We start from the raw sequence: 11,996 nt of genomic DNA, 5'->3' as shown, positions 1-11,996 counted from the left end.
GTACAAAAGAGGAAAAATACTTCCTGGGTCATCACCACTGCTGTCAGTGGTGAAAGGGAATGGAGGTGAGCAGAGCAGGGAGGAGAAAGAGCTCTGAGTGCAGACTGTACCATTGCTAAAAGTGCAGTAGTTCATAAAAAGAACCCTGGACAGCTGATGGTGAAGGGTAGTACTTTTAAGTCATTCCTAAAGATTATCAGAGTAGTATTAATTATGGATGGGAAATTCAAACATCAGAAACCCCAAAATGCAACTCAGATCAGAATACGGCTACTATATGGAAAGGATAAACATTAAAAGCAGAGAGAAAAAAAAAATCAAGTGAAAGAATAAACAGACTGTGTAAATATCACCATTTATTTCCACTAGCATACTAAGCAGTTTTCTAACTTAAACCCCGTGTTTCTTCATGAGTTCAGGGTTTTGTTTTTTATCAGTTATCATGATTTTTAAATACCAGGAGGATAAAAATTCGGAAGAAATGAGAAGTTTGAACCCCACAAGCCCTTGCAGCAATTTAAAGATAGTACTATGCTAAGAAATGCATGAAAAAATAAATCATCATGACTTGCAAGGGGAAAATATTTCTATATTTTTAATTGAAACAATATTATATGTGAAAACTCGGCCACACAACATTTCCATTAACTGAAACAGAATGCTACCTAGAATTTTGTTTCCATATTCATTAGGGCCAGCAGCTAAACTAGCATGTATATATCCTGAAAACTATAGTGTACATTCTATACAATACAATACAATTCTATATAATTGTACATTATGCACAGTATACAACATCGGTACTCATGTTTTCCTCTGTCTTTTGTATTCATTGCACCTTTTTCTCATTGATATCAAAGTAAAAATGCATGTGCTGATACTTTAGTGAAAGATTTGTAGCAATAATACTCTAATTTGTATTACCAAGACATCTCCTAAGCATAAAGACTTGACTTTTTAAATGGATCCTTTACACAGAGAGTGCTTTATGCTCAATAAAATCAGGCATGACCAAGAAGCACGTTTTGAGCACCTCTCATTTGCTATATATGAAAGAGAAAGCAAATATTTTCACAATGTTGAAGTAACGGGAAGACCAGGGTCAAGGTTTTACCCAAAATGTTTTTCCAAAGGAAGTGGAAACCAGACATCAAAATGTTCTCTGCTCTCAACAATAAAGAGAGAAGAAAGAACAGAGGATGAGGTTAAAAGTAACATCTGTATGGTTCCCAAACTAAATTCTTGTTTTACATTAGGTTTCACTTAGGGTTACAAAGTAGAAGCTGGGAACAAAAGCATCTTGGCTAATGGGAAAAGTATCTAGAAACAGTTAGAATGGAATTTTCTGTCTTAGATGGAAGAATTCAAAGAGCTCAATGTGCTCAAGGAGGGTACACTAGATGACCTTCATCCCAGAGTACTGAAAGGGCTGACACATGAAATTATAAGACCTAAGAAAGGGATAAGAATAAAAATCTATCAAGTCAGACTAATACTGTCTGACTGAACAAGAGCAAACATAACACCTGTATTTGAAACAGCCAAAAAATGCCCTGGTCTAGTACAGACCAGTGGTAGCCTGACCTCAGTAGGTTTGTGGTGCACTTTAAGGGAAGCAAATAACACATCTCAAGGTGTATAAATGTTATATATTGGAGGGTTTTGGGGTTGGTGGTTTTTTTTTTTTTTCCTCTGGAGCATTCCCTTGGGTTGCGTACATGTACAAACAATGAAAGTTCTTTGCTTGAAGTAAGCAGGCAGCTGAGATCCAGGTAAAGGCTTCTGGACTGAACATCCTCCTTAGATCCTTCTGGATATATTCCTTCCCCATTCCCTATTCCTGCCTTTCCCATGCTCTGAGCCCTCCTTGCCATACTCAGGACCTTATCTTCTACTCAGGACCTTATCCTCTCCTCTCCATTCTGTCTCCCTTTTGCTTAGAAAAGCAGCAGATACCATATGTTCACATATATTCACTGACATGTTAGTTGATGGGATTGGGTGACCTGGGCACCTATCTTTTGAGGACAATAATTTTAAAGGTTGATGGTTGTCTGATATATGTGTTATACCTACAAAAAATGAAAAAAGATTATATGTATGAAGTTTAAAAACTTTTGAAAATGGAACATTGGATTTACTTTATCAAAAATAGTTATGCCTCCTTTTTTTATTAAGAATTTTTTTCTGTACAAAATAGTCATGTTAGATGAAAGGTTTTACAAAGCTTTTGATGTGGCAGAGCATAAGAAACTGTTAGTTTATTAGAATAAATTGAAGAACAGTCCAAGAACTGAAAGATGGATAAAGAACTGGATAAAGTAAAAATGAAACTGTGTTACTCAAAAAGCTTTTGGACTGGCTGCAAATTATAGACAGAATCCCTTCAGAATTAGCTTTTGAAATTATTGTATTTATTTTCCTTTAATTATTGAAAAGTCTTAAATGTCAGTTATGTCCTTCAGAGGACATTATCTTATTCCTGAAGTTTCTGCTAAACTATCGCCCAGATCTATTCTATCTAATCTCTCTGGCACCTCTTCTAATATTATCTCTTAAGTGGTGCCTAGCAAACAACCTAAACTCGCCTCCTAATTTTCCTCCTCATAGCATCAATATTCCCAGCTCCAAGATGAGTGTGATAGGGATTTTTGCTTTTATGTTGAGAGGTGGGCTCCTGGATGGTCTGGAAACTTTAATTCCAAAAGGCCTGAGCTCAGCTGTACTTACAGCATTTTTGGCGGGGATGATGGATTTTAGATGGCTGCACAAAGGTGATGATCAGCATCAGTGTCTGAGTGAAATGCATGCATCTCAGAGGGCAAAGGAGTTTTGCACATGTACAAAACAAGTATCATTCGGGGTTAAGGGTTTCTATGATCTCTAGCTGGCCACAGAATTCAGATGTGAAGTTGGTGTTTGGAAACTGACAGGCATGTGAGAAAGCAGAATTTAGTGGGAGAGCAGAAGTTAGCAGCCTAAAATCTCTTGTACTGCTGACATAAGGAGTTGATGCCAATGTGTGATGACCACTGCATTAAAGCACTGTTCGGCTTTGCAGTTAGCTTGTATTCCACCTTCAGTTTGTTAGGCTGTGCATGACCCATCCCTCGTACTCAGCAATCTCCCTGTCCTGTGAGGTGGAGGCTCAGAGATGAGTGCTGACAGCTGTGCCAGGCAAAGATTTGCTCCCAGTAGGAGAATCCCGTCTTTCTCTTTTCAATGGCTGAAGGCTCCTTTACACAGACAAATTCAGAGTGCTCCAAGTAAGGGGAAGGGTTTGCCTGAGCATTTTTACAGATAGTTGTTTTAATTATGCATTTACATAATTAATAATTCCATGTGATACCTTATCTAAAGCTGACTGCAAGATTTACCCAGGGGCTGGCAAGAGCATGAAAAAGGGCAGGAGGGAGTATAGAGGAAGTTTTGCTTAGCACAGGGGGCTGTACAGAAAGGACTGGCTGCATGACTCCAGCATGCCATTGTCAGATAAACTCAAAAAAATGGCCAGAAGTTTATGTCTACCACTGTTTCCAAGTCTCTAAAGAGACCTCCTGGCTATCCCCAAATACCTCACCATTTAAAATCAGCAGTTTCCTTCCTCCATCCCCTTCCCTAATATGTATAAAATACTCTCAACAGTAGAAATCATAGACACATTTTTCAGTGATAGCAGCAAAAAATCCTTTCACCTGTTTCCTATAAAGAAAATACCAGAACTTCTAACATACAACTGGGAGCTTATAAAAGGAGGCTATTAGCACAGTGACAAATTTGGGATATTTCAGAGAAGTACATTGGTAAGTCTGTTGCTTGATTTGTGGCACAGGTACAGTTGCAGTTCAAGTTTCCCTGGAGCTGGAAGAGAGGTCTGAACAAAATGGTGCAATAAATTTTACAGGGGATGCTAATATGCAGAAGGGGTTGGTTTAAAAACAACAAGCCATCACTTGTAATCAATGCTTGACACGTGTCCAGTTTTCTGAAATTAAAGTGAAAGGTGAGGTCGGTTATGCCTAACACAATCCAGGCATATTTATTTGCATTCGCGCATTTGAAAATCCGAGTTTACATTTTTAAAGCTAAATAAAGTTGCCTTGTGACACTTATATTGTATCTATTACATATTTCACTTCAAAACCTCATCTCTCCTAAAGCCTCTTCAGTGTGCTTGAAGTAGCACAGCAAAAGAAAAGGAATTTTCAGTTTAACTAGAGCACGACATTCTGTTACACAATTCGATCTTGTCTATTTATCAGCTCTTAAAAACCAGAAGACACTAAACAACAACAACAACAACAAAAGGGGGGGGGGCCCCCCAAGCAAGCTGAATGCATCCAGCCAGCAGTGCCATAGGTGTCTGAATGCATCTGTGGCTTCCCTCTCACTCATCAGTGTAATTGTTGTCATGTTATTCCATTTTTTGATTAGGCTGGTCCGCCAAGCTCCCAGCTTTTCCTGGCCAAACGTTCTTCTGCTGGTTGTCATGGTGACTGCATTGTTCCCGGGGAGAAAGGCTCTGTTGTCTGGCATTGTTCTGTTGTGCTTTAGGTAATGCACGAGGCATCACAAGTGAAGTGGATGGACCTTTTTTGCTCGGCATCATTGCCGAGTATTGAAAATCTCACATAAAAAAGGAGCAAATAGGCCCTGACCAAAGAAATAACCAAGTTCTTTTTTTTTTCTCCCCTTTTTTTTTTTTTTTTTTAAAGAAAGCACGCATTATTATAAAGAGGTAAACCAGCGCTGGCGATTAACTGAATAATCTAAGGAAATGCTATAGAAATTATATTTATTACAAGAACAATTGCCATGATTTGAATGTTACTATACAATGCTAACCATTTGGCAATTTAGCTTGAATATAGTTTTTAAATATTCACTGATTTCTCTCCAGCTTGCAATGCCATTTAACCCCAGATTCTATTTAGCTTTAAACACTACACTTTAGGAGGTGAATGTAATCATTTGGTTTTTAAAATTTAATCTATTACTGTCTACTTTTTTAGGCAAGCTACCACAGGTAGTTTAGTACTTTTTATATCACTCTCAGAGTATGCAATCACTGATATTTCTTTTTTTTGTTTGTTTTTTTCTCCAAGAAATGAGGTTTTACTCCAATATTAATTAGGATTTCTGGAAAAATATTAAAATATCAGGCACTATTCACAGGTTTGACTTTGACATTCAGACAATTTCTTTAAGAAACAGCTCAGATAAATATAAGAAGAAGCCCTGAGAAAGTTCTTCGAAGAGCTTTAGCTTATTTAAATGGATTGCCAGATGAGATATTGGCTTTAAATTGTGATTAATTAATAATTTTTCAACAGCAATTTACACATTAAATATTGAAGGTAAGCCTAATGTAAATCCCAACTGCCTTAAAACAGTCAATAGTATATGGTTTGAGAGCCTGATTTTCACCTTGTGTTCAAGTTCATCTGCTGATCCCATTAAAGGAAACCAGCAGGATACCAGCACTTCAATCCTGTCATTCTAGGGCAAAAAAACACCTTTCAGCAGAACCTGTCACTGGATGTCACCAAAGTTCCATGGATTTGCCAGCAATACAGCACTAATTTATCAATAAAACTCAAGAGTCTTAAAGAAAGCAAGCAAAAAAGAGTACTGCAGGTAACCCAGCTTACCTGTAAAGCTGGTAGGGCCAGAACCTCCACTCAAACAGCCAGGGACACACTCACTGTTGTTGCTGAAGCCACTGAGGTTTACATGCAATGGCTTTCAGCTGCCCAATATCCCACACATGTAGAGTAAGGAGAGATTTCAACTGCTGGCACAGGCAGTTAAAAAAACTACACAGAGTGGCTTAAATTGAGTTGTAATACCTGCTGACACAAAATTTCCCCTTCACATCTGTAAAATGAGAGCCAACTTTTCCTTATCCCCCCTAAAAAAAAAGTGGGATTTTTCTTTTTTTTTTTTTTTTGGCCAGACTGTTTGTGTGCTTCCTGTACTGGGGACTGCTGGTGGCACACACTTGGCACCCTAGAGATTTTGCCTCTTAGGTACTCAGCTCATCCATGTAACATATTGGGAATCTAAAAAGAAATAGTAGGAGATGCTGATTTCCTTTCAAGGGAACCAGTACAAATATGTAGTCCAAGCAGTAGCTCTTGACTAGTACTAAAATAATTCAGGTGAAGATGGAAAAAAATAAAAATTTGCCATGAATATGAAACTTTAAAATAACTATTATGTGTAACAGAAAAATAGTTTGTCCTTTGGAGAAAAAAAAAGATTGTTCTATCATGTAGTTCATATACTTTTAAATCTGAAGAGTGGGGACTTCAAAATAACAAAATTATTTGGACATCTGTGCTACAATGACTTGTTATGGGCAGTACCTCCCCAAATACCTTCTAATTTCTCAGAAATTTTTGATTTCTCAGAAGTTACTTTTAAAAGCTAGAGAAATCAATAGCCTTCATACAATTTGCCAAGGAACACTGAGGTACAGTGGCTGTCTTCCTTTGAGTTCACCTTGAACATCAGCTGGCCCCTCATTTCACAAGGGCTAGCAAGAGCAGGGGCTGGCTGCAGCAGCAATCCTGCCTTTCCACACTCCTCTCCTGTGAGGTGCTCTGGACAATGTGCCCGGCACCTCTGGCAAAGAATGTGCACACAAACACCTCTGAGACTGGGTAGGAAATCAGGATTTATCACGCTTGCATACATGCACAAAGATTATTTACTCACATGCAGAGGCAGGTTTGCACACAGCTTCGCATCATATAATGCCAGCCTCATCTACAGCAGAGGTATAATTCCTGCTAAATTCCTAATTCTCTTTTAATTCTATGAAATTACTATATAGCCCTGTTCATTTTACCCTTATTAAATTCAGGAGAGCTTTGCCATAAGGGATAGCTTCAGAAACATTAAAATAGGACAATTGCTGTTTTTTGGAGAGCTCTATTGCAAGTGTATTGCCTTCTCAGCTGGAAAGGATGATTACTGATGTCTGAAAAAGGTACTTACAGCTTAGTACACAGTAAACATGTATTTTGTTTTTCTTTTGCTCTGTTAAACAATATAATACATAGCAAAAATCTACAGAAATAGCAATCAAAACAGACACACTTTAAGAAGAATCCCAATGCTTCTTAATTTGTACTTCATTCCTCCCGTCAGCATTTCCACCCGCATTCATCACTGAATATTCATTCCTGCTTCTGCCTTTGGGTTGAGTGTGGCAGCAGCCTGGGAGAGTCACACAGGTATTCGGGTGAAGGGGGTGACAAGACTTTCCGCCCCCATTCCTGCTGCCAGGAAGGAGGATCCCGAGCCCCTCTCTGGTTTGGGAGAGTTGATTTCCCCACCAGCCCCCTTTCCAGTGCCTGATGCGCTGAGAGCTCCCCCTCCTGTTACAGTCAACCTTAACTGCAGCCGACAGATTAATATTATTACCTCATTTTAATTTATTCCTCTCCTCAATTCAAAAAAGCACATCTGGTGCTTTTCAGAGTCAGAGAAAGCTTCTTTCCTCCCATCCTCTCCTGAACATCAATTAATAACTTGGTAACAAAAAGAAAATAAGAGTTTGTTTTGCATACCTAACAGTCATAAGTGACAGAGAGAGAGAAAAGGGACTTGCTCCAGGTGGGGATGAAGGAAAATGACAGAACTGCTAAATCTGCTGTGTTTCAGCAGGACTTGCTAGGTCAAGCCACAGTGACACAGCTACTGCAGCTCTGCAGTTGCCAGACCAGGATTGTCTCACACCTCTTTGACTTGAAGTGCACAAAAAGCGATGTGTAACTCTTTACACCTTCCAGGTAGGTGGTGAGCAGTTGGCTCCCATGCAATTGCTGAAGCCTGAAAGGTGATTTCAGACCTCACTGCCCATATTTCAACTCTCAAACACACTAGTCAACATCAGAATTTCTAAAATCTCTCCTAATACAGGCAGAAAACACACAGCATCCTGAGCCCATAGTCCTACATGGCTCGTGCTCCCTGCAAACATAACACAGTGACCAGTGGGGCTGAAAACAATGAGGATGAAGACCCTTTGCCAGTTCTCCAGAGCAGGAGGAGCTCTCTTTGAGTAGAGAGCTGAAAATAAAGTTCAAATGGGTCTTTGGGGGGGGGGAAGGTGGTTTGTCATACAAAAGGACAAGTTTGTTACAACCATTTGTAAAATGTTAAGAGATGCAGGACAAAACTCTGGCTCTCTGGGTATGAACTCTCTGGCCCACGGTCTCCCATAGGGCCAGATCTGCAGGCCAAGGGGACAGCAAGTCCATATGAATGGGCGCAGCTGAGCCCAGGATGTGTTCAGCTGGCAGGACAGGTTCTCTGGTTTGGGCCATGCACTGAGTGGGAAGTCACTGGTGCTTTGCAGGCCTGCTCACCTCACCCACCCCTCCAGGCACACATTCAAACGAAGTTCAACATTCACCTTTGAATTCTGTGTGTGAGTGGTTCCTGCTTTCCAGCCTGACCTAAGGAAAGTTCCTGATACCAGAAAAACACACATGAGATTTTTCAGGATGATAAACATCCGTGATGAGTAAGGAGGAACGTCACTGAAGGCCACTGGGTCAAAACCAGATATGAGATAAAAATTAAAGAGATAATGTATTAATTTAAAAAAAGGAAACTGGTGCTGTATTGTTCTGTTGCTGTCTGCAAGTAACTCCAGGACCTCAGTTCGTCAGTTCTCGAATGAGAACTGAAGTCTTTGAAGTTACTGTCCAAACTGTCTTTTTTCTTTTAAACTTGACATTATTGCAAACTCAATAGCTCAGATTCCTGACTTGCTTGGGAGCTTGGCTTTCCCTTAGAATTTCTGTCTGACAGTGCCTTTGTCCAACTTTGTAGCAGCTACTTTCTTCCTTCTGTCTCCATTTTATTTCTTCTGCTTTCCCCCTGCTCCCTCTGTAAAGAAATTTAGAGTGTGGATCACTCTCACGTGATTTCAGGTACAATTCCAAACCAAAGCTCTTGGGATCCCTTTCTTTTTAATGCTCAAATACCTTGTGGCTGTTCTTGATTGTGCTATGCATATGAAGAGCTATCTATTTTGGCTATCAAAACAGACATAAGACTGAGATGAAAAATGTATTTATGCACATTTTTTATCAAACACAAACATATATTTTACATCAGATGGGAAAATGTCTTCTCAAAAGCCTGAACTTTACTAGACATGAGGTGAATTTCATGACAACTAAACCAGATCTAAAAAAAAAACCGAGGGAAAAAATAGCTACCTGGCTGCTGATAAACACAGATTTTTTTGTGTTAAAAATTAATTAATTAAAAATTAAAAATTAATCCAACTCTCCCAAAACAAGAGATTCAGCAAATTAGAAATATGCTCACTCTTAAAATTCGCTTTAAAATTGTTATTTTATTTTTATTATAGAAGTGTCACACAGAACAATATAGGGAAGGGAGCTGTGTTAGCTAATCTGCTGTAATCCTTTCAACTCTTTGAAAGAATAACAAGCGGTTGATAAGCAGGGTCAGGCTAGGTCAGGATTTTGATAGGAGACATCTAAGGAATGCCTAGGTGCTTCAGGAAGGGGATGTGGGTGATTTAGCAAGCTAGTTAAATCAGCAAGCTCACTCTCACCTCTGCTTGGGTAAGGGTAAGGAGCAAATGGAGCAGACCATGTGCTGCAGAAGGGGTAACCTTTTTGGGGAGGTAGGTGTAATAACAGAAATACACATTGAGGCATTATTTTACCCCTTTATCAGGCAGTGGCTTTAACTAACACCAGCTCAGGTAAGTACATTTTGCTTTGCTGATTGATGGATAAACCATTTCCTGCATCCAGTCCTAAAATCTATAGGGTGTTGTCAGCTGGTGTTAAGCCACACCATAAACTATGTTGTCAGCCCATTGTCTCAAGTCACATCTCTCCTAAACACTTTGGACAGATTTAAAATACATTTCCGCAAAGTACTTATAAATCGCAGGAATACCAGCTGCACCCACTACAGCTATCACCAGCAGCAATTCCAGTGTTGGTTTTAACAGCAGCTTATATATACAATCACCAAAAAAATGGATGATATGCAATATCGGTAAATATTTTTAATTAATCCACCATGAAGTTCTCATCTGAACCAGAAAAATAAACGAGATAAAATGATTTGAGGAGTACGTACCTTGCACTTTTGAAATATTATACAGGCTGTGCTGGCAAAAACAACTGCCCTCCAAGAAAATACGTCATTGAAAAGTCAGTATCTGTGGGTTACTGAAAGAAATGTAGCAGCTCCAATGAAAAGAGTAAACCCCTCTCTCTCAGACCTCATTTCATGCTTTTTTGTTTCTACTGAGCATGTTTTAAGAACTAATCAGCCTTATAAAAGGTACCACTGTTAATCTACTGTTTGTCTTCGTCTTCACTGCAGCTGCTTAGTAGATAGAGAGCAAACAAAACCAGAATTAAGGTCATTCCATTTAAATCCTTCAGAGTGGAAGACAAGGACTAAATTATTGCTGAGAATTACATGGAGGGAAAGCCCAGGATAAGATAACTATTGTTTGTTATTTGCCAGACCCATAGTGGCACTGCATTTACATATTTGTGAAGGGATTAAATTAACATTTTCTGAGATTAATTGGTATCATGGGGACATTCTCTGATACACTGTCCACACAACTTAAATGTAATGTGCAGTACATATGCAGTACATACGGCTAGTCAGAAACAACCCAAACCTACCAGCTACTGATCAGTTGTCATGCATGAAATGTAATAACATATTTTTAACATAAATAAAATATATAGGGCATTATTACATTTCATCATACAGTACAGGTTTGAATCTCACAGGACCATGGTACAGACCTTAACAGGTGATTTTGCTTTTCTATTATAAAATACCTTAACCCTGTACTTTCACATCTTTAAGGCAGAAGGAGCAATAGCACAAAAGATCTCTTTTATGGTAATAGCAGGAAATAATTTCAGAGTAGTCAAACATGAGTAGAAAATGGGTGGTCAAATGAGTAGAAAATCTTTTGGCCATCAAAAATCCGCAAGCTTTTCCTTCAAATTAGAAAATATTCCCTGGGAGCTACTCTATAAATAATACATGGTGGGTTTTAGTGTAATCTTAGTATGAGAACATGCTTTCCTTAGAGCCAACAGTAATACCACTTCAAGAAGGAAATGCTGTGTGAAGAGAGGATCTTGCAGCTCTCTCCCACTTTAAAATCAAGTACATTAGCTCCACAGGATCTCCAGCCCCCAGGAGCCTGATGGCTACAAGGTATGAGTCAGCTCCACCACTCTGACCTCTCAAGTGGCAGAGAGGTATGTCCTGGTTTAGTACCCTGTGCTGGCTCAGGTTTCCTGCACTCAGCCTCTGTGAGGCTCACTCGACACTGAAGCTGGTCAGAAATTAAATATTGGCACTAGGTATCCACAAAAAAAGAACCCAAAAGGAATGGGGGGCATTTCAGGTGGCTGAAGAAGGACCCCCACTTAGGTTTGAGATGCTCCCAGTGCTGTTATCCAAGCTGGGAGAAGCCATCTGCTCTAGTGAGAGGGGTAACTACTCACACCACCACAAAGCCTGCATCATTCTACAATGATTTTGGTAGGAGATAAGTCTCAAGCACCATATCACTGCGGATTTACAAATAGCCTGGAAATAATCCTCCCTTCTCCCATCCCTTCTTCCCTCCTTTCCCCTCACTATGTACATGAGATTTTTTTTCTGCTTATCCTATTTTGTTTTGTCTCCCAAACCTTGTTCACCCAGCCTGATTTCACTCACCCAAGCTGAGTTGGGAGCGCAGGGCATTTAGCCACAACCATGTATTGCCTGCTGTGGCTGGGAGTTATGACAGCAGGGTGGTGGAAGGGGGACCCAGAGCAGAGATGTGGTTCCCTGAGGGAACCAGGTTATAACCAGGACATTAGGACTCCCTGTGTTTGCAGGCCACTTGAGTGATTCCCTCAGCCTGCTCGGAGCCAGCTAATTTTGTGAGGAGGTCTTGCGCTGAC

General features: G+C 39.7%; 1 long non-coding RNA gene across 1 annotated transcript; it reads left to right on the top strand.

Annotated features, from left to right (window-relative positions):
- Positions 1 to 4,177: 4,177 nt before the first annotated feature.
- Positions 4,178 to 7,994, top strand: LOC133219781 (uncharacterized). Its single transcript, XR_009727523.1, has 3 exons — positions 4,178 to 4,738; positions 7,672 to 7,799; positions 7,930 to 7,994. It is a non-coding gene; the product is annotated as an uncharacterized LOC133219781 (long non-coding RNA).
- Positions 7,995 to 11,996: the final 4,002 nt, after the last annotated feature.

Source organism: Neopsephotus bourkii, unplaced genomic scaffold (assembly GCF_033783945.1).
Source record: "Neopsephotus bourkii isolate Nb327-2 ecotype Australia unplaced genomic scaffold, CSIRO-AGI_Nbou_v1 NB_1376, whole genome shotgun sequence".
Lineage (NCBI taxonomy): Eukaryota > Metazoa > Chordata > Aves > Psittaciformes > Psittacidae > Neopsephotus > Neopsephotus bourkii.
This window is presented reverse-complemented; position numbering and strand designations above follow the sequence as displayed.